Source organism: Danio rerio, chromosome 18, assembly GCF_052040795.2.
Source record: "Danio rerio strain M-AB ecotype USA chromosome 18, GRCz13ab, whole genome shotgun sequence".
NCBI lineage: Eukaryota > Metazoa > Chordata > Actinopteri > Cypriniformes > Danionidae > Danio > Danio rerio.
This window is the reverse complement of record NC_141038.1, coordinates 10,488,333-10,507,447: the sequence shown is the minus strand read 5'-3', so window position 1 is coordinate 10,507,447 and position 19,115 is coordinate 10,488,333. Positions and strand designations below refer to the sequence as shown.

The 19,115-nt window shown below is 37.5% G+C and overlaps 2 long non-coding RNA genes across 2 annotated transcripts in view; both read left to right on the top strand.

Moving 5' to 3' along the window:
- LOC141378809 (uncharacterized) overlaps window positions 1–19,115 on the top strand; it is a 127,467-nt gene that overhangs the window by 82,999 nt on the left and 25,353 nt on the right. The gene's annotated exons all lie outside the window — the stretch shown is intronic.
- Window positions 6,397–11,357, top strand: LOC147832749 (uncharacterized). The gene is made up of 4 exons (XR_015945120.1): window positions 6,397–6,412; window positions 6,519–7,999; window positions 9,964–10,225; window positions 11,253–11,357. It is a non-coding gene; the product is annotated as an uncharacterized LOC147832749 (long non-coding RNA).

The window sequence follows — 19,115 nt, the reverse complement described above, 5'->3', positions numbered from 1 at the left end:
GATCCTGGACCATCAAGATTCTAATTCACTGATGTTGATCCTGGACCATCAACAGTAAAATTGACTGATGTTGAACCTGGACCATCAAGATTCAAATTCACTTATAATGATCCTGGACCATCAAGAGTAAAATTGACTGATGTTGATCCTGGACCATCAAGAGTAAAATTGACTGATGTTGATCCTGGACCATCAAGATTCAAATTCACTTATGTTGATCCTGGACCATCAAGAGTAAAATTCACTGATGTTGTTCCTGGACCATCAAGATTCTAATTCACTGATGTTGATCCTGGACCATCAAGATTAAAATTTACTGATGTTGATCCTGGACCATCAAGATTAAAATTTACTGATGTTGATCCTGGACCATCAAGATTCAAATTCACTGATGTTGATCCTGGACCATCAAAGTTCACTGATGTTGATCCTGGACCATCAAGATTCAAATTCTCTGATGTTGATCCTGGACCATCAAGATTAAAATTTACTGATGTTGATCCTGGACCATCAAGAGTAAAATTCACTGATGTTGATCCTGGACCATCAAGAGTAAAATTGACTGATGTTGATCCTGGACCATCAAGATTAAAACTGACTGATGTTGATCCTGGACCATCAAGATTAAAATTGACTGATGTTGATCCTGGACCATCAAGAGTAAAATTCACTGATGTTGATCCTGGACCATCAAGATTAAAACTGACTGATGTTGATCCTGGACCATCAAGATTAAAATTGACTGATGTTGATCCTGGACCATCAAAGTTCACTGATGTTGATCCTGGACCATCAAGATTCTAATTCACTGATGTTGATCCTGGACCATCAAGATTAAAATTTACTGATGTTGATCCTGGACCATCAAAGTTCACTGATGTTGATCCTGGACCATCAAGATTCTAATTCACTGATGTTGATCCTGGACCATCAAAGTTCACTGATGTTGATCCTGGACCATCAAGAGTAAAATTCACTGATGTTGATCCTGGACCATCAAGAGTAAAATTGACTGATGTTGATCCTGGACCATCAAGATTAAAACTGACTGATGTTGATCCTGGACCATCAAGATTAAAATTGACTGATGTTGATCCTGGACCATCAAGAGTAAAATTCACTGATGTTGATCCTGGACCATCAAGATTAAAACTGACTGATGTTGATCCTGGACCATCAAGATTAAAATTGACTGATGTTGATCCTGGACCATCAAGAGTAAAATTCACTGATGTTGATCCTGGACCATCAAGATTCAAATTCACTGATGTTGATCCTGGACCATCAAAGTTCACTGATGTTGATCCTGGACCATCAAGATTCTAATTCACTGATGATGATCCTGGACCATCAAGATTAAAATTTACTGATGTTGATCCTGGACCATCAACAGTAAAATTGACTGATGTTGAACCTGGACCATCAAGATTAAAATTGACTGATGTTGATCCTGGACCATCAAGATTCAAATTGATTGATGTTGATCCTGGACAATCAAGATTCAAATTCACTGATGTTCATCCTGGACCATCAAGGATCAAATTCACAGATGTTGATCCTCGACCATCAAGAGTAAAATTCACTGATGTTGATCCTGGATCATCAAGATTAAAATTGACTGATGTTGATCCTGGACCATCAAGATTCTAATTCACTGATAATGATCCTGGACCATCAAGATTAAAATTGATTGATGTTGATCCTGGACCATCAAGATTTACTGATGTTGATCCTGGACCATCAAGATTCTAAATCACTGATGTTGATCCTGGACCATCAAGATTAAAATTGACTGATGTTCATCCTGGACCATCAAGATTAAAATTGAATGATGTTGATCCTGGACCATCAAGATTAAAATTGACTGATGTTGATCCTGAACCACCAAGATTAAAATTGACTGATGTTGATCCTGAACCACCAAAATTAAAATTGACTGATGTTGATCCTGAACCACCAAGATTAAAATTGATTGATGTTGATCCTGGACCATCAAGATTTACTGATGTTGATCCTGGACCATCAAGATTCTAAATCACTGATGTTGATCCTGGACCATCAAGATTAAAATTGACTGATGTTCATCCTGGACCATCAAGATTAAAATTGACTGATGTTGATCCTGAACCACCAAGATTAAAATTAATTGATGTTGATCCTGGACCATCAAGATTCACTGATGTTGATCCTGGACCATCAAGATTCTAAATCACTGATGTTGATCCTGGACCATCAAGATTAAAATTGACTGATGTTCATCCTGGACCATCAAGATTAAAATTGACTGATGTTGATCCTGGACCATCAAGATTAAAATTGACTGATGTTGAACCTGAACCACCAAGATTAAAATTGATTGATGTTGATCCTGGACCATCAAGATTGAAATTCACTTATGTTGACCCTGGACCATCAAGATTAAAATTCACTGATGTTGATCCTGGACCATCATGAGTAAAATTCACTGATGCTGATCCTGGACCATCATGAGTAAAATTCACTGATGTTGATCCTGGACCATCAAGATTAAAATTTACTTTTGTTGATCCTGGACCATCAAGATTCAAATTGACTGATGTTGATCCTGGACCATCAAAATTCACTGGTCTTGATCCTGAACCATCAAGGATCAAATTGACTAATGTTCAGCCTGGACCATCTAGAGTAAAATTCACTGATGTTGATCCTGGACCATCAAGAGTAAAATTGACTGTTGTTGATCCTGGACCATCAAGATTAAAATTGACTGATGTTGATCCTGGACCATCAAGAGTAAAATTCACTGATGTTGATCCTGGACCATCAAGATTAAAATTGACTGTTGTTGATCCTGGACCATCAAGATTCAAATTGACTGACGTTGATCCTGGACCATCAAGATTAAAATTTACTGATGTTGATCCTGGACCATCAAGAGTAAAATTGACTGATGTTGATCCTGGACCATCAAAGTTCACTGATGTTGATCCTGGACCATCAAGATTCTAATTCACTGATGTTGATCCTGGACCATCAACAGTAAAATTGACTGATGTTGAACCTGGACCATCAAGATTCAAATTCACTTATATTGATCCTGGACCATCAAGAGTAAAATTCACTGATGTTGATCCTGGACCATCAAGAGTAAAATTGACTGATGTTGATCCTGGACCATCAAGATTCAAATTCACTTATGTTGATCCTGGACCATCAAGAGTAAAATTCACTGATGTTGATCCTGGACCATCAAGATTAAAATTTACTGATGTTGATCCTGGACCATCAAGATTAAAATTTACTGATGTTGATCCTGGACCATCAAGAGTAAAATTCACTGATGTTGATCCTGGACCATCAAGAGTAAAATTCACTGATGTTGATCCTGGACCATCAAGATTAAAATTCACTGATGTTGATCCTGGACCATCAAGAGTAAAATTCACTGATGTTGATCCTGGACCATCAAGATTAAAATTGACTGATGTTGATCCTGGACCATCAAGAGTAAAATTCACTGATGTTGATCCTGGACCATCAAGAATAAAAATTGACTGTTGTTGATCCTGGACCATCAAGATTCAAATTGACTGACGTTGATCCTGGACCATCAAGATTCAAATTAACTGATGTTGATCCTGGACCATCAAAGTTCACTGATGTTGATCCTGGACCATCAAGATTCTAATTCACTGATGTTGATCCTGGACCATCAACAGTAAAATTGACTGATGTTGAACCTGGACCCTTCAAGATTCAAATTCACTTATATTGATCCTGGACCATCAAGAGTAAAATTCACTGATGTTGATCCTGGACCATCAAGAGTAAAATTGACTGATGTTGATCCTGGACCATCAAGATTCAAATTCACTTATGTTGATCCTGGACCATCAAGAGTAAAATTCACTGATGTTGATCCTGGACCATCAAGATTAAAATTTACTGATGTTGATCCTGGACCATCAAGATTAAAATTTACTGATGTTGATCCTGGACCATCAAGAGTAAAATTCACTGATGTTGATCCTGGACCATCAAGATTCAAATTCACTGATGTTGATCCTGGACCATCAAAGTTCACTGATGTTGATCTTGGACCATCAAGATTCTAATTCACTGATGTTGATCCTGAACCATCAAGATTAAAATTTACTGATGTTGATCCTGGACCATCAAGAGTAAAATTCACTGATGTTGATCCTGGACCATCAAGAGTAAAATTGACTGATGTTGATCCTGGACCATCAAGATTCAAATTCACTTATGTTGATCCTGGACCATCAAGGATCAAATTGACTAATGTTCAGCCTGGACCATCTAGAGTAAAATTCACTGATGTTGATCCTGGACCATCAAGAGTAAAATTCACTGATGTTGATCCTGGACCATCAAGATTAAAATTGACTGATGTTGATCCTGGACCATCAAGAGTAAAATTCACTGATGTTGATCCTGGACCATCAAGATTCAAATTGACTGATGTTGATCCTGGACCATCAAGATTCAAATTGACTGATGTTGATCCTGGACCATTAAGAGTAAAATTGACTGATGTTGATCCTGGACCATCAAGATTAAAATTCACTGATGTTGATCCTGGACCATCAAGAATAAAATTGACTGTTGTTGATCCTGGACCATCAAGATTCAAATTAACTGATGTTGATCCTGGACCATCAAAGTTCACTGATGTTGATCCTTGACCATCAAGATTCTAATTCACTGATGTTGATCCTGGACCATCAAGATTCTAATTCACTGATGTTGATCCTGGACCATCAACAGTAAAATTGACTGATGTTGAACCTGGACCATCAAGATTCAAATTCACTTATGTTGATCCTGGACCATCAAGAGTAAAATTCACTGATGTTGATCCTGGACCATCAAGAGTAAAATTCACTGATGTTGATCCTGGACCATCAAGGATCAAATTCACTTATGTTGATCCTGGACCATCAAGAGTAAAATTCACTGATGTTGATCCTGGACCATCAAGATTAAAACTGACTGATGTTGATCCTGGACCATCAAGATTAAAATTGACTGATGTTGATCCTGGACCATCAAGAGTAAAATTCACTGATGTTGATCCTGGACCATCAAGATTCAAATTCACTGATGTTGAACCTGGACCATCAAAGTTCACTGATGTTGATCCTGGACCATCAAGATTCTAATTCACTGATGTTGATCCTGGACCATCAAGATTAAAATTTACTGATGTTGATCCTGGACCATCAAGAGTAAAATTGACTGATGTTGATCCTGGACCATCAAGAGTAAAATTGACTGATGTTGATCCTGGACCATCAAGATTCAAATTCACTTATGTTGTGTGATGGTTGATGGGTCAGATGACATTAATCATGTGAGACACAAAAAATCACTGATGTATTCTGATATTCCTATGCGTAAAAAGTACAACTCTTAACGATGAAATTAAACGTAAGAGAAAGGAAAGGCGACTCCGACAGAGGGCGCACCGAGCCAACAAATCAGCTGGACGAACTCTCTGTGAACCCCTTGCTACTTCAGATGACCCTCTTGCTAGTAGTCGAACTCTGAATGAACTCCCAACTTGTACTTTTGCTGAACTTTCTACCGAGTTCACGCACCTGAATTTAAGTGCATAACTATATAGCACATTATAAATCAAGGCTTATATTAAAATGCCTAAATGTTGATTTATATGATACAATGTACTCTTGATGACTATATATCTGTCTTTTTACTGTTCAAGTGATTTAGCATGCTCTTTGAATGTATGATTTAAGTAGTCTATGCACCTGTGTTTAGGGTTGATTTATGAATACTGTCACTGAGACACTGAGTATAAAAGCTGACATGTACTCTTCAGCTTTGCGCTTCCTGACTTCTGTTCATTGAGGTTGGTTGCCCTTTGTCTCTAACGAGAGGCAAAGTAAGGATTTCTTGTTTTCTGTTTGTCTTTTGTTTGTTCTACTTTTTCACTGGATTTTATTTTATTAGTAAAAGTGTATTTTATTAATTTTCTTCACTGGAGTGGACATTGACTTCATTTTCCAGAACCCATCTAAGTTACCCTGTGTGGTAAAGTATGCTCTAATTTATTCTTTTGCAAAATACGTTCTTTAAAGACGATCCTTTAACTAAACTCTTGCTAAGAAATATAGCTAAGGGAGGATCCTGATCTTAACTTTGTTTAATTAGGGTGATTAAATAAAGGGAAATCAGCACAGTTGATCCTGGACCATCAAGGTTAAAACTGACTGATGTTGATCCTGGACCATTAAGATTAAAATTGACTGATGTTGATCCTGGACCATCAAGAGTAAAATTCACTGATATTGATCCTGGACCATCAAGATTCAAATTCACTGATGTTGATCCTGGACCATCAAAGTTCACTGATGTTGATCCTGGACCATCAAGATTCTAATTCACTGATGTTGATCCTGGACCAACAAGATTAAAATTTACTGATGTTGATCCTGGACCATCAACAGTAAAATTGACTGATGTTGAACCTGGACCATCAAGGATCAAATTCACAGATGTTGATCCTCAACCATCAAGAGTAAAATTCACTGATGTTGATCCTGGACCATCAAGATTAAAATTGACTGATGTTGATCCTGGACCATCAAGATTCTAATTCACTGATAATGATCCTGGACCATCAAGATTAAAATTGATTGATGTTGATCCTGGACCATCAAGATTCACTGATGTTGATCCTGGACCATCAAGATTCTAAATCACTGATGTTGATCCTGGACCATCAAGATTAAAATTGACTGATGTTCATCCTGGACCATCAAGATTAAAATTGACTGATGTTGATCCTGGAACATCAAGATTAAAATTGACTGATGTTGATCCTGAACCATCAAGATTAAAATTGACTGATGTTGATCCTGGACCATCAAGATTTAAATTCACTGATGTTGATCCTGGACCATGAAGATTCAAATTCACTTATGTTGACCCTGGACCATCAAGAGTAAAATTGACTGATGTTGATCCTGGACCATGAAGATTCAAATTCACTTATGTTGACCCTGGACCATCAAGAGTAAAATTCACTGATGTTGATCCTGGACCATCAAGATTCAAATTCACTTATGTTGATCCTGGACCATCAAGAGTAAAATTCACTGATGTTGATCCTGGACCATCAAGAGTAAAATTCACTGATCCTGTACCATCAAGGATCAAATTTACTATTGTTGATCCTGGACCATCAAAAGTAAAATCCACTGATGTTGATCCTGGACCATCAAGATTAAAACTGACTGATGTTGATCCTGGACCATCAAGATTAAAATTGACTGATGTTGATCCTGGACCATCAAGAGTAAAATTTACTGATGTTGATCCTGAACCTTCAAGATTCAAATTCACTGATGTTGATCCTGGACCATCAAGATTCTAATTCACTGATGTTGATCCTGGACCATCAAGAATAAAATTGACTGTTGTTGATCCTGGACCATCAAGAGTAAAATTGACTGATGTTGATCCTGGACCATCAAGATTAAAATTGACTGATGTTGATCCTGGACCATCAAGAGTAAAATTGACTGATGTTGATCCTGGACCATCAAGATTCAAATTAACTGATGTTGATCCTGGACCATCAAGATTCAAATTAACTGATGTTGATCCTGGACCATCAAAGTTCACTGATGTTGATCCTAGACCATCAAGATTCTAATTCACTGATGTTGATCCTGGACCATCAAGAGTAAAATTCACTGATGTTGATCCTGGACCATCAAGAGTAAAATTGACTGATGTTGATCCTGGACCATCAAGAGTAAAATTGACTGATGTTGATCCTGGACCATCAAGATTCAAATTCACTAATGTTGATCCTGGACCATCAAGAGTAAAATTCACTGATGTTGATCCTGGACCATCAAAAGTAAAATCCACTGATGTTGATCCTGGACCATCAAGATTAAAACTGACTGATGTTGATCCTGGACCATCAAGATTAAAATTGACTGATGTTGATCCTGGACCATCAAGAGTAAAATTTACTGATGTTGATCCTGAACCTTCAAGATTCAAATTCACTGATGTTGATCCTGGACCATCAAGATTCTAATTCACTGATGTTGATCCTGGACCATCAAGAATAAAATTGACTGTTGTTGATCCTGGACCATCAAGAGTAAAATTGACTGATGTTGATCCTGGACCATCAAGATTAAAATTGACTGATGTTGATCCTGGACCATCAAGAGTAAAATTGACTGATGTTGATCCTGGACCATCAAGATTCAAATTAACTGATGTTGATCCTGGACCATCAAGATTCAAATTAACTGATGTTGATCCTGGACCATCAAAGTTCACTGATGTTGATCCTAGACCATCAAGATTCTAATTCACTGATGTTGATCCTGGACCATCAAGATTAAAATTTACTGATGTTGATCCTGGACCATCAAGATTCAAATTCACTAATGTTGATCCTGGACCATCAAGAGTAAAATTCACTGATGTTGATCCTGGACCATCAAGAGTAAAATTCACTGATGTTGATCCTGGACCATCAAGAGTAAAATTGACTGATGTTGATCCTGGACCATCAAGATTCAAATTCACTAATGTTGATCCTGGACCATCAAGAGTAAAATTCACTGATGTTGATCCTGGACCATCAAGAGTAAAATTGACTGATGTTGATCCTGGACCATCAAGAGTAAAAAAAATTTGAATTCACTGATGTTAATCCTATACCATCAAAAGTAAAGTCCACTGATGTTGATCCTGGACCATCAAGATTAAAATTGACTGATGTTGATCCTGGACCATCAAGAGTCAAATTTACTGATGTTGATCCTGGACCATCAAGAGTAAAATTTACTGATGTTGATCCTGGACCATCAAGAATAAAATTGTCTGTTGTTGATCCTGGACCATCAAGATTCAAATTAACTGATGTTGATCCTGGACCATCAAAGTTCACTGATGTTGATCCTAGACCATCAAGATTCTAATTCACAGAATGTTGATCCTGGACCATCAAGATTAAAATTTACTGATGTTGATCCTGGACCATCAAGAGTAAAATTGACTGATGTTGATCCTGGACCATCAATATTCAAATTGACTAATGTTGATCCTTGACCATCAAGATCCTAGTTTACTGATGTTGATCCTGGACCATCAAGAGTAAAATTTACTGATTTTGATCCTGGACCTACAAGAGTAAAATTCACTGATCCTGGACCATCAAGGATCAAATTTACTATTGTTGATCCTGGACCATCAAGAGTAAAATTGACTGATGTTGATCCTGGACCATCAAGATTCTCGTTTACTGATGTTGATCCTGGACCATCAAGATTCAAATTGACTTATGTTGATCCTGGACCATCAAGAGTAAAAAGATTCAAATTAACTGACGTTGATCCTGGACCATCAAGATTCTAATTCACTGATATTGATCCTGGACAATCAAGAATAAAATTGACTGTTGTTGATCCTGGACCATCAAGATTCAAATTAACTGATGTTGATCCTGGACCATCAAAGTTCACTGATGTTGATTCTGGACCATCAAGATTCTAATTGACTGATTTTGAACCTGGACCATCAAGAGTAAAATTCACTGATGTTGATCCTGGACCATCAAAGTTCACTGATAATGATTCTGGACCATCAAGATTCTAATTGACTGATGTTGAACCTGGACCATCAAGAGTAAAATTGACTGATGTTAATCCTGGACCATGAAGATTCTAATTCACTTATGTTGACCCTGGACCATCAAGAGTAAAATTCACTGATGTTGATCCTGGACCATCAAGGATCAAATTCACTGATGTTGATCCTCGACCATCAAGAGTAAAATTTACTGATGTTGATCCTGGACCATCAGGAGTAAAATTCACTGATCCTGGACCATCAAGGATCAAATTTACTATTGTTTGTTTCTGGACCATCAAGAGGAAAATTGACTGATGTTGATCCTGGACCATCAAGATTCTCGTTTACTGATGTTGATCCTGGACCATCAAGAGAAAAAAAATTTTGAATTCACTGATGTTATTCCTGGACCATCAAAAGTAAAATCCACTGATGTTGATCCTGGACCATCAAGATTAAAACTGACTGATGCTGATCCTGGACCATCAAGATTAAAATTGACTGATGTTGATCCTGGACCATCAAGAGTAAAATTCACTGATGTTGATCCTGGACCATGAAGATTCAAATTCACTTATGTTGATCCTGGACCATCAAAGTTCACTGATGTTGATCCTGGACCATCAAGATTCTATTTCACTGATGTTGATCCTGGACCATCAACAGTAAAATTTACTGATGTTGATCCTGGACCATCAACAGGAAAATTGACTGATGTTGAACCTGGAACATCAAGAGTAAAATTGACTGATGTTGATCCTGGACCATCAAGATTCAAATTCACTTATGTTGATCCTGGACCATCAAGAGTAAAATTCACTGATGTTGATCCTGGACCATCAAGATTCAAATTCACTTATGTTCATCCTGGACCATCAAGATTGTAATTCACTGATAATGATCCTGGACCATCAAGATTCAAATTCTCTGAAGTTCATCCTGGACCATCAAGATTCTAATTCACTAATGTTGATCCTGGACCATCAAGATTAAAATTGACTGTTGTTGATCCTGGACCATCAAAATTCACTGATGTTGATCCTGGACTATCAAGGATCAAATTCACTGATGTTGATCCTGGACCATTAAGATTAAAATTGACTTATGTTGATCCTGGACCATCAAGATTCTAGTTTACTGATGTTGATCCTGGTCCATCAAGATTAAAATTGACTGATGTTGATCTTGGACCATCAAGATTCTAATTCACTTATAATGATCCTGGACCATCAAGATTAAAATTGATTGATGTTGATCCTGGACCATCAAGAGTCAAATTTACTGATGTTGATCCTGGACCATCAAGAGTAAAATTTACTGATGTTGATCCTGGACCATCAAGAATAAAATTGTCTGTTGTTGATCCTGGACCATCAAGATTCAAATTAACTGATGTTGATCCTGGACCATCAAAGTTCACTGATGTTGATCCTAGACCATCAAGATTCTAATTCACAGAATGTTGATCCTGGACCATCAAGATTAAAATTTACTGATGTTGATCCTGGACCATCAAGAGTAAAATTGACTGATGTTGATCCTGGACCATCAATATTCAAATTGACTAATGTTGATCCTTGACCATCAAGATCCTAGTTTACTGATGTTGATCCTGGACCATCAAGAGTAAAATTTACTGATTTTGATCCTGGACCTACAAGAGTAAAATTCACTGATCCTGGACCATCAAGGATCAAATTTACTATTGTTGATCCTGGACCATCAAGAGTAAAATTGACTGATGTTGATCCTGGACCATCAAGATTCTCGTTTACTGATGTTGATCCTGGACCATCAAGATTCTAATTCACTGATATTGATCCTGGACAATCAAGAATAAAATTGACTGTTGTTGATCCTGGACCATCAAGATTCAAATTCACTTATGTTCATCCTGGACCATCAAGATTGTAATTCACTGATAATGATCCTGGACCATCAAGATTCAAATTCTCTGAAGTTCATCCTGGACCATCAAGATTCTAATTCACTAATGTTGATCCTGGACCATCAAGATTAAAATTGACTGTTGTTGATCCTGGACCATCAAAATTCACTGATGTTGATCCTGGACTATCAAGGATCAAATTCACTGATGTTGATCCTGGACCATTAAGATTAAAATTGACTTATGTTGATCCTGGACCATCAAGATTCTAGTTTACTGATGTTGATCCTGGTCCATCAAGATTAAAATTGACTGATGTTGATCTTGGACCATCAAGATTCTAATTCACTTATAATGATCCTGGACCATCAAGATTAAAATTGATTGATGTTGATCCTGGACCATCAAGATTCACTGATGTTGATCCTGGACCATCAAGATTAAAATTGACTGATGTTGATCCTGGACCATCAAGAGTAAAATTCACTGATGTTGATCCTGGACCATCAAGATTCAAATTCACTGATGTTGATCCTGGAACATAAAGAGTAAAATTCACTGATGTTGATCCTGGACCATTAAGTTTAAAATTGACTTATGTTGATCCTGGACCATCAAGATTCTAATTCACTGATGTTGATCCTGGACCATCAAGATTAAAAATGACTGATGTTGATCCTGGACCATCAAGATTAAAATTGACTGATGTTGATCCTGGACCATCAAAATTCAAATTCTCTGAAGTTCATCCTGGACCATCAAGATTCTAATTCACTGATGTTGATCCTGGACCATCAAGATTAAAATTGACTGTTGTTGATCCTGGACCATCAAAATTCACTGATGTTGATCCTGGACTATCAAGGATCAAATTCACTGATGTTGATCCTGGACCATTAAGATTAAAATTGACTGATGTTGATCTTGGACCATCAAGATTCTAATTCACTTATAATGATCCTGGACCATCAAGATTAAAATTGATTGATGTTGATCCTGGACCATCAAGATTCACTGATGTTGATCCAGGACCATCAAGATTCTAATTCACTGATGTTGATCCTGGACCATCAACATTAAAAATGACTGATGTTGATCCTGGACCATCAAGATTAAAATTGACTGATGTTGATCCTGGACTTTCAAGATTAAAATTGACTGATGTTGATCCTGGACCATCAAGAGTAAAATTCACTGATGTTGATCCTGGACCATCAGGATTCAAATTCACTGATGTTGATCCTGGAACATAAAGAGTAAAATTCACTGATGTTGATCCTGGACCATTAAGATTAAAATTGACTTATGTTGATCCTGGACCATCAAGATTCTAATTCACTGATATTGATCCTGGACCATCAAGATTAAAAATGACTGATGTTGATCCTGGACCATCAAGATTAAAATTGACTGATGTTGATCCTGGACCATCAAGAATAAAATTGACTGATGTTGATCCTGGACCATCAAGAGTAAAATTCACTGATGTTGATCCTGGACCATCAAGATTCAAATTCACTGATGTTGATCCTGGACCATAAAGAGTAAAATTAACTGATGTTGATCCTGGACCATCAAAGTTTACTGATGTTGATCCTGGACCATCAAGATTCTAATTCACTGATGTTGATCCTGGACCATCAAGATTAAAATTGACTGATGTTGATCCTGGACCATCAAGATTAAAATGGACTGATGTTGATCCTGGACCATCAAGATTCTAATTCACTGATGTTGATCCTGGACCATTAAGATTAAAAATGACTGATGTTGATCCTGGACCATCAAGAATAAAATGGACTGATGTTGATCCTGGACCATCAAGATTAAAATGGACTGATGTTGATCCTGGACCATCAAGATTCTAATTCAGTGATGTTGATCCTGGACCATCAAGAGTAAAATTAACTGATGTTGATCCTGGACCATCAAAGTTCACTGATGTTGATCCTGGACCATCAAGATTCTAATTCTCTGATGTTGATCCTGGACCATCAAGTTTAAAATTTACTGATGTTGATCCTGGACCATCAACAGTAAAATTGACTGATGTTGAACCTGGACCATCAAGAGTAAAATTCACTGATGTTGATCCTGAACCATCAAGAGTAAAATTCACTGATGTTGATCCTGGACCATCAAGGATCAAATTCACTGATGTTGATCCTGGACCATCAAGAGTAAAATTTACTGATGTTGATCCTGGACCATCAAGAGTAAAATTCACTGATCCTGGACCATCAAGGATGAAATTTACTATTGTTGATCCTGGACCATCAAGAGTAAAATTGACTGATGTTGATCCTGGACCATCAAGATTCTCGTTTACTGATGTTGATGCTGGACCATCAAGAGTAAAATTTACTGATGTTGATCCTGGACCATCAAGGATCAAATTCACTGATGTTGATCCTCGACCATCAAGAGTAAAATTCACTGATGTTGATCCTGGACCATCAAGAGTAAAATTGACTTATGTTGATCCTGGACCATCAAGATTCTAGTTTACTGATGTTGATCCTGGACCATCAAGATTAAAACTGACTGATGTTGATCCTGGACCATCAAGATTAAAATTGACTGATGTTGTTCCTGGACCATCAAGAGTAAAATTCACTGATGTTGATCCTGGACCATCAAAGTTCACTGATGTTGATCCTGGACCATCAAGATTCTAATTCACTGATGTTGATCCTGGACCATCAAGATTAAAATTGACTGATGTTGAACCTGGACCATCAAGAGTAAAATTGACTGATGTTGATCCTGGACCATTAAGATTCAAATTCACTTATGTTGATCCTGGACCATCAAGAGTAAAATTCACTGAAGTTCATCCTGGACCATCAAGATTCTAATTCACTGATGTTGATCCTGGACCATTAAGATTAAAATTGACTGTTGTTGATCCTGGACCATCAAAATTCACTGATGTTGATCCTGGACGATCAAGGATCAAATTCACCGATGTTGATCCTCGACCATCAAGAGTAAAATTCACTGATGTTGATCCTGGACCTTTAAGATTAAAATTGACTTATGTTGATCCTGGACCATCAAGATTCTAGTTTACTGATGTTGATCCTGGACCATCAAGATTAAAATTCACTGATGTTGATCCTGGACCATCAAGATTCTAATTCACTGATGTTGATCCTGGACCATCAAGATTAAAAATGACTGATGTTGATCCTGGACCATCAAGATTAAAATTGACTGATGTTGATCCTGGACCATCAAGAGTAAAATTCACTGATGTTGATCCTGGACCATCAAGATTCAAATTCACTGATGTTGATCCTGGACCATCAAGAGTAAAATTAACTGATGTTGATCCTGGACCATCAAAGTTCACTGATGTTGATCCTGGACCATCAAGATTCTAATTCACTGATGTTGATCCTGGACCATCAAGATTAAAATTTACTGATGTTGATCCTGGACCATCAACAGTAAAATTGACTGATGTTGAACCTGGACCATCAAGAGTAAAATTGACTGATGTTGATCCTGGACCATCAATATTCAAATTCACTGATGTTGATCCTGGACCATCAAGATTCAAATTCACTTATGTTGATCCTGGACCATCAAGAGTAAAATTCACTGATGTTGATCCTGGACTATCAAGGATCAAATTCACTGATGTTGATCCTGGACCATCAAGAGTAAAATTTACTGATGTTGATCCTGGACCATCAAGAGTAAAATTCACTGATCCTGGACCATCAAGGATCAAATTTACTATTGTTGATCCTGGACCATCAAGATTAAAACTGACTGATGTTGATCCTGGACCATCAAGATTTAAGTTGACTGATGTTGATCCTGGACCATCAAGAGTAAAATTCACTGATGTTGATCCTGGACCATCAAGATTCTAATTCACTGATGTTGATCCTGGACCATCAAGAATAAAATTGACTGTTGTTGATCCTGGACCATCAAAAGTAAAATTGACTGATGTTGATCCTGGACCATCAAGATTCAAATTCACTTATGTTGATCCTGAACCATCAAGAGTAAAATTCACTGATGTTGATCCTGGACCATCAAGATTCAAATTCACTTATGTTGATCCTGGACCATCAAGAGTCAAATTCACTGACGTTGATCCTGAACCATCAAGAGTAAAATTTACTGATGTTGATCCTGGACCTTCAAGAGTAAAGTTCACTGATCCTGGACCATCAAGGATCAAATTTACTATTGTTGATCCTGGACCATCAAGAGTAAAATTGACTGATGTTGATCCTGGACCATCAAGATTCTCGTTTACTGATGTTGATCCTGGACCATCAAGAGTAAAATTTACTGATGTTGATCCTGGACCATCAAGAGTAAAATTTACTGATGTTGATCCTGGACCATCAAGAGTAAAATTCACTGATCCTGGACCATCAAGGATGAAATTTACTATTGTTGATCCTGGACCATCAAGAGTAAAATTGACTGATGTTGATCCTGGACCATCAAGATTCTCGTTTACTGATGTTGATGCTGGACCATCAAGAGTAAAATTTACTGATGTTGATCCTGGACCATCAAGGATCAAATTCACTGATGTTGATCCTCGACCATCAAGAGTAAAATTCACTGATGTTGATCCTGGACCATCAAGAGTAAAATTGACTTGTGTTGATCCTGGACCATCAAGATTCTAGTTTACTGATGTTGATCCTGGACCATCAAGAGTAAAAAAATTTTGAATTCACTGATGTTAATCCTGGACCATCAAAAGTAAAATCCACTGATGTTGATCCTGGACCATCAAGATTAAAACTGACTGATGTTGATCCTGGACCATCAAGATTAAAATTGACTGATGTTGTTCCTGGACCATCAAGAGTAAAATTCACTGATGTTGATCCTGGACCATCAAAGTTCACTGATGTTGATCCTGGACCATCAAGATTCTAATTCACTGATGTTGATCCTGGACCATCAAGATTAAAATTGACTGATGTTGAACCTGGACCATCAAGAGTAAAATTGACTGATGTTGATCCTGGACCATTAAGATTCAAATTCGCTTATGTTGATCCTGGACCATCAAGAGTAAAATTCACTGAAGTTCATCCTGGACCATCAAGATTCTAATTCACTGATGTTGATCCTGGACCATTAAGATTAAAATTGACTGTTGTTGATCCTGGACCATCAAAATTCACTGATGTTGATCCTGGACGATCAAGGATCAAATTCACCGATGTTGATCCTCGACCATCAAGAGTAAAATTCACTGATGTTGATCCTGGACCTTTAAGTTTAAAATTGACTTATGTTGATCCTGGACCATCAAGATTCTAGTTTACTGATGTTGATCCTGGACCATCAAGATTAAAATTCACTGATGTTGATCCTGGACGATCAAGATTCTAATTCACTGATGTTGATCCTGGACCATCAAGATTAAAATTGACTGATGTTGATCCTGGACCATCAAGATTAAAATTGACTGATGTTGATCCTGGACCATCAAGAGTAAAATTCACTGATGTTGATCCTGGACCATCAAGATTCAAATTCACTGATGTTGATCCTGGACCATCAAGAGTAAAATTAACTGATGTTGATCCTGGACCATCAAAGTTCACTGATGTTGATCCTGGACCATCAAGATTCTAATTCACTGATGTTGATCCTGGACCATCAAGATTAAAATTGACTGATGTTGAACCTGGACCATCAAGAGTAAAATTGACTGATGTTGATCCTGGACCATTAAGATTCAAATTCACTTATGTTGATCCTGGACCATCAAGAGTAAAATTCACTGAAGTTCATCCTGGACCATCAAGATTCTAATTCACTGATGTTGATCCTGGACCATTAAGATTAAAATTGACTGTTGTTGATCCTGGACCATCAAAATTCACTGATGTTGATCCTGGACGATCAAGGATCAAATTCACCGATGTTGATCCTCGACCATCAAGAGTAAAATTCACTGATGTTGATCCTGGACCTTTAAGATTAAAATTGACTTATGTTGATCCTGGACCATCAAGATTCTAGTTTACTGATGTTGATCCTGGACCATCAAGATTAAAATTCACTGATGTTGATCCTGGACCATCAAGATTCTAATTCACTGATGTTGATCCTGGACCATCAAGATTAAAAATGACTGATGTTGATCCTGGACCATCAAGATTAAAATTGACTGATGTTGATCCTGGACCATCAAGAGTAAAATTCACTGATGTTGATCCTGGACCATCAAGATTCAAATTCACTGATGTTGATCCTGGACCATCAAGAGTAAAATTAACTGATGTTGATCCTGGACCATCAAAGTTCACTGATGTTGATCCTGGACCATCAAGATTCTAATTCACTGATGTTGATCCTGGACCATCAAGATTAAAATTTACTGATGTTGATCCTGGACCATCAACAGTAAAATTGACTGATGTTGAACCTGGACCATCAAGAGTAAAATTGACTGATGTTGATCCTGGACCATCAATATTCAAATTCACTGATGTTGATCCTGGACCATCAAGATTCAAATTCACTTATGTTGATCCTGGACCATCAAGAGTAAAATTCACTGATGTTGATCCTGGACTATCAAGGATCAAATTCACTGATGTTGATCCTGGACCATCAAGAGTAAAATTTACTGATGTTGATCCTGGACCATCAAGAGTAAAATTCACTGATCCTGGACCATCAAGGATCAAATTTACTATTGTTGATCCTGGACCATCAAGATTAAAACTGACTGATGTTGATCCTGGACCATCAAGATTTAAGTTGACTGATGTTGATCCTGGACCATCAAGAGTAAAATTCACTGATGTTGATCCTGGACCATCAAGATTCTAATTCACTGATGTTGATCCTGGACCATCAAGAATAAAATTGACTGTTGTTGATCCTGGACCATCAAAAGTAAAATTGACTGATGTTGATCCTGGACCATCAAGATTCAAATTCACTTATGTTGATCCTGAACCATCAAGAGTAAAATTCACTGATGTTGATCCTGGACCATCAAGATTCAAATTCACTTATGTTGATCCTGGACCATCAAGAGTCAAATTCACTGACGTTGATCCTGAACCATCAAGAGTAAAATTTACTGATGTTGATCCTGGACCTTCAAGAGTAAAGTTCACTGATCCTGGACCATCAAGGATCAAATTTACTATTGTTGATCCTGGACCATCAAGAGTAAAATTGACTGATGTTGATCCTGGACCATCAAGATTCTCGTTTACTGATGTTGATCCTGGACCATCAAGAGTAAAATTTACTGATGTTGATCCTGGACCATCAAGAGTAAAATTTACTGATGTTGATCCTGGACCATCAAGAGTAAAATTCACTGATCCTGGACCATCAAGGATGAAATTTACTATTGTTGATCCTGGACCATCAAGAGTAAAATTGACTGATGTTGATCCTGGACCATCAAGATTCTCGTTTACTGATGTTGATGCTGGACCATCAAGAGTAAAATTTACTGATGTTGATCCTGGACCATCAAGGATCAAATTCACTGATGTTGATCCTCGACCATCAAGAGTAAAATTCACTGATGTTGATCCTGGACCATCAAGAGTAAAATTGACTTGTGTTGATCCTGGAC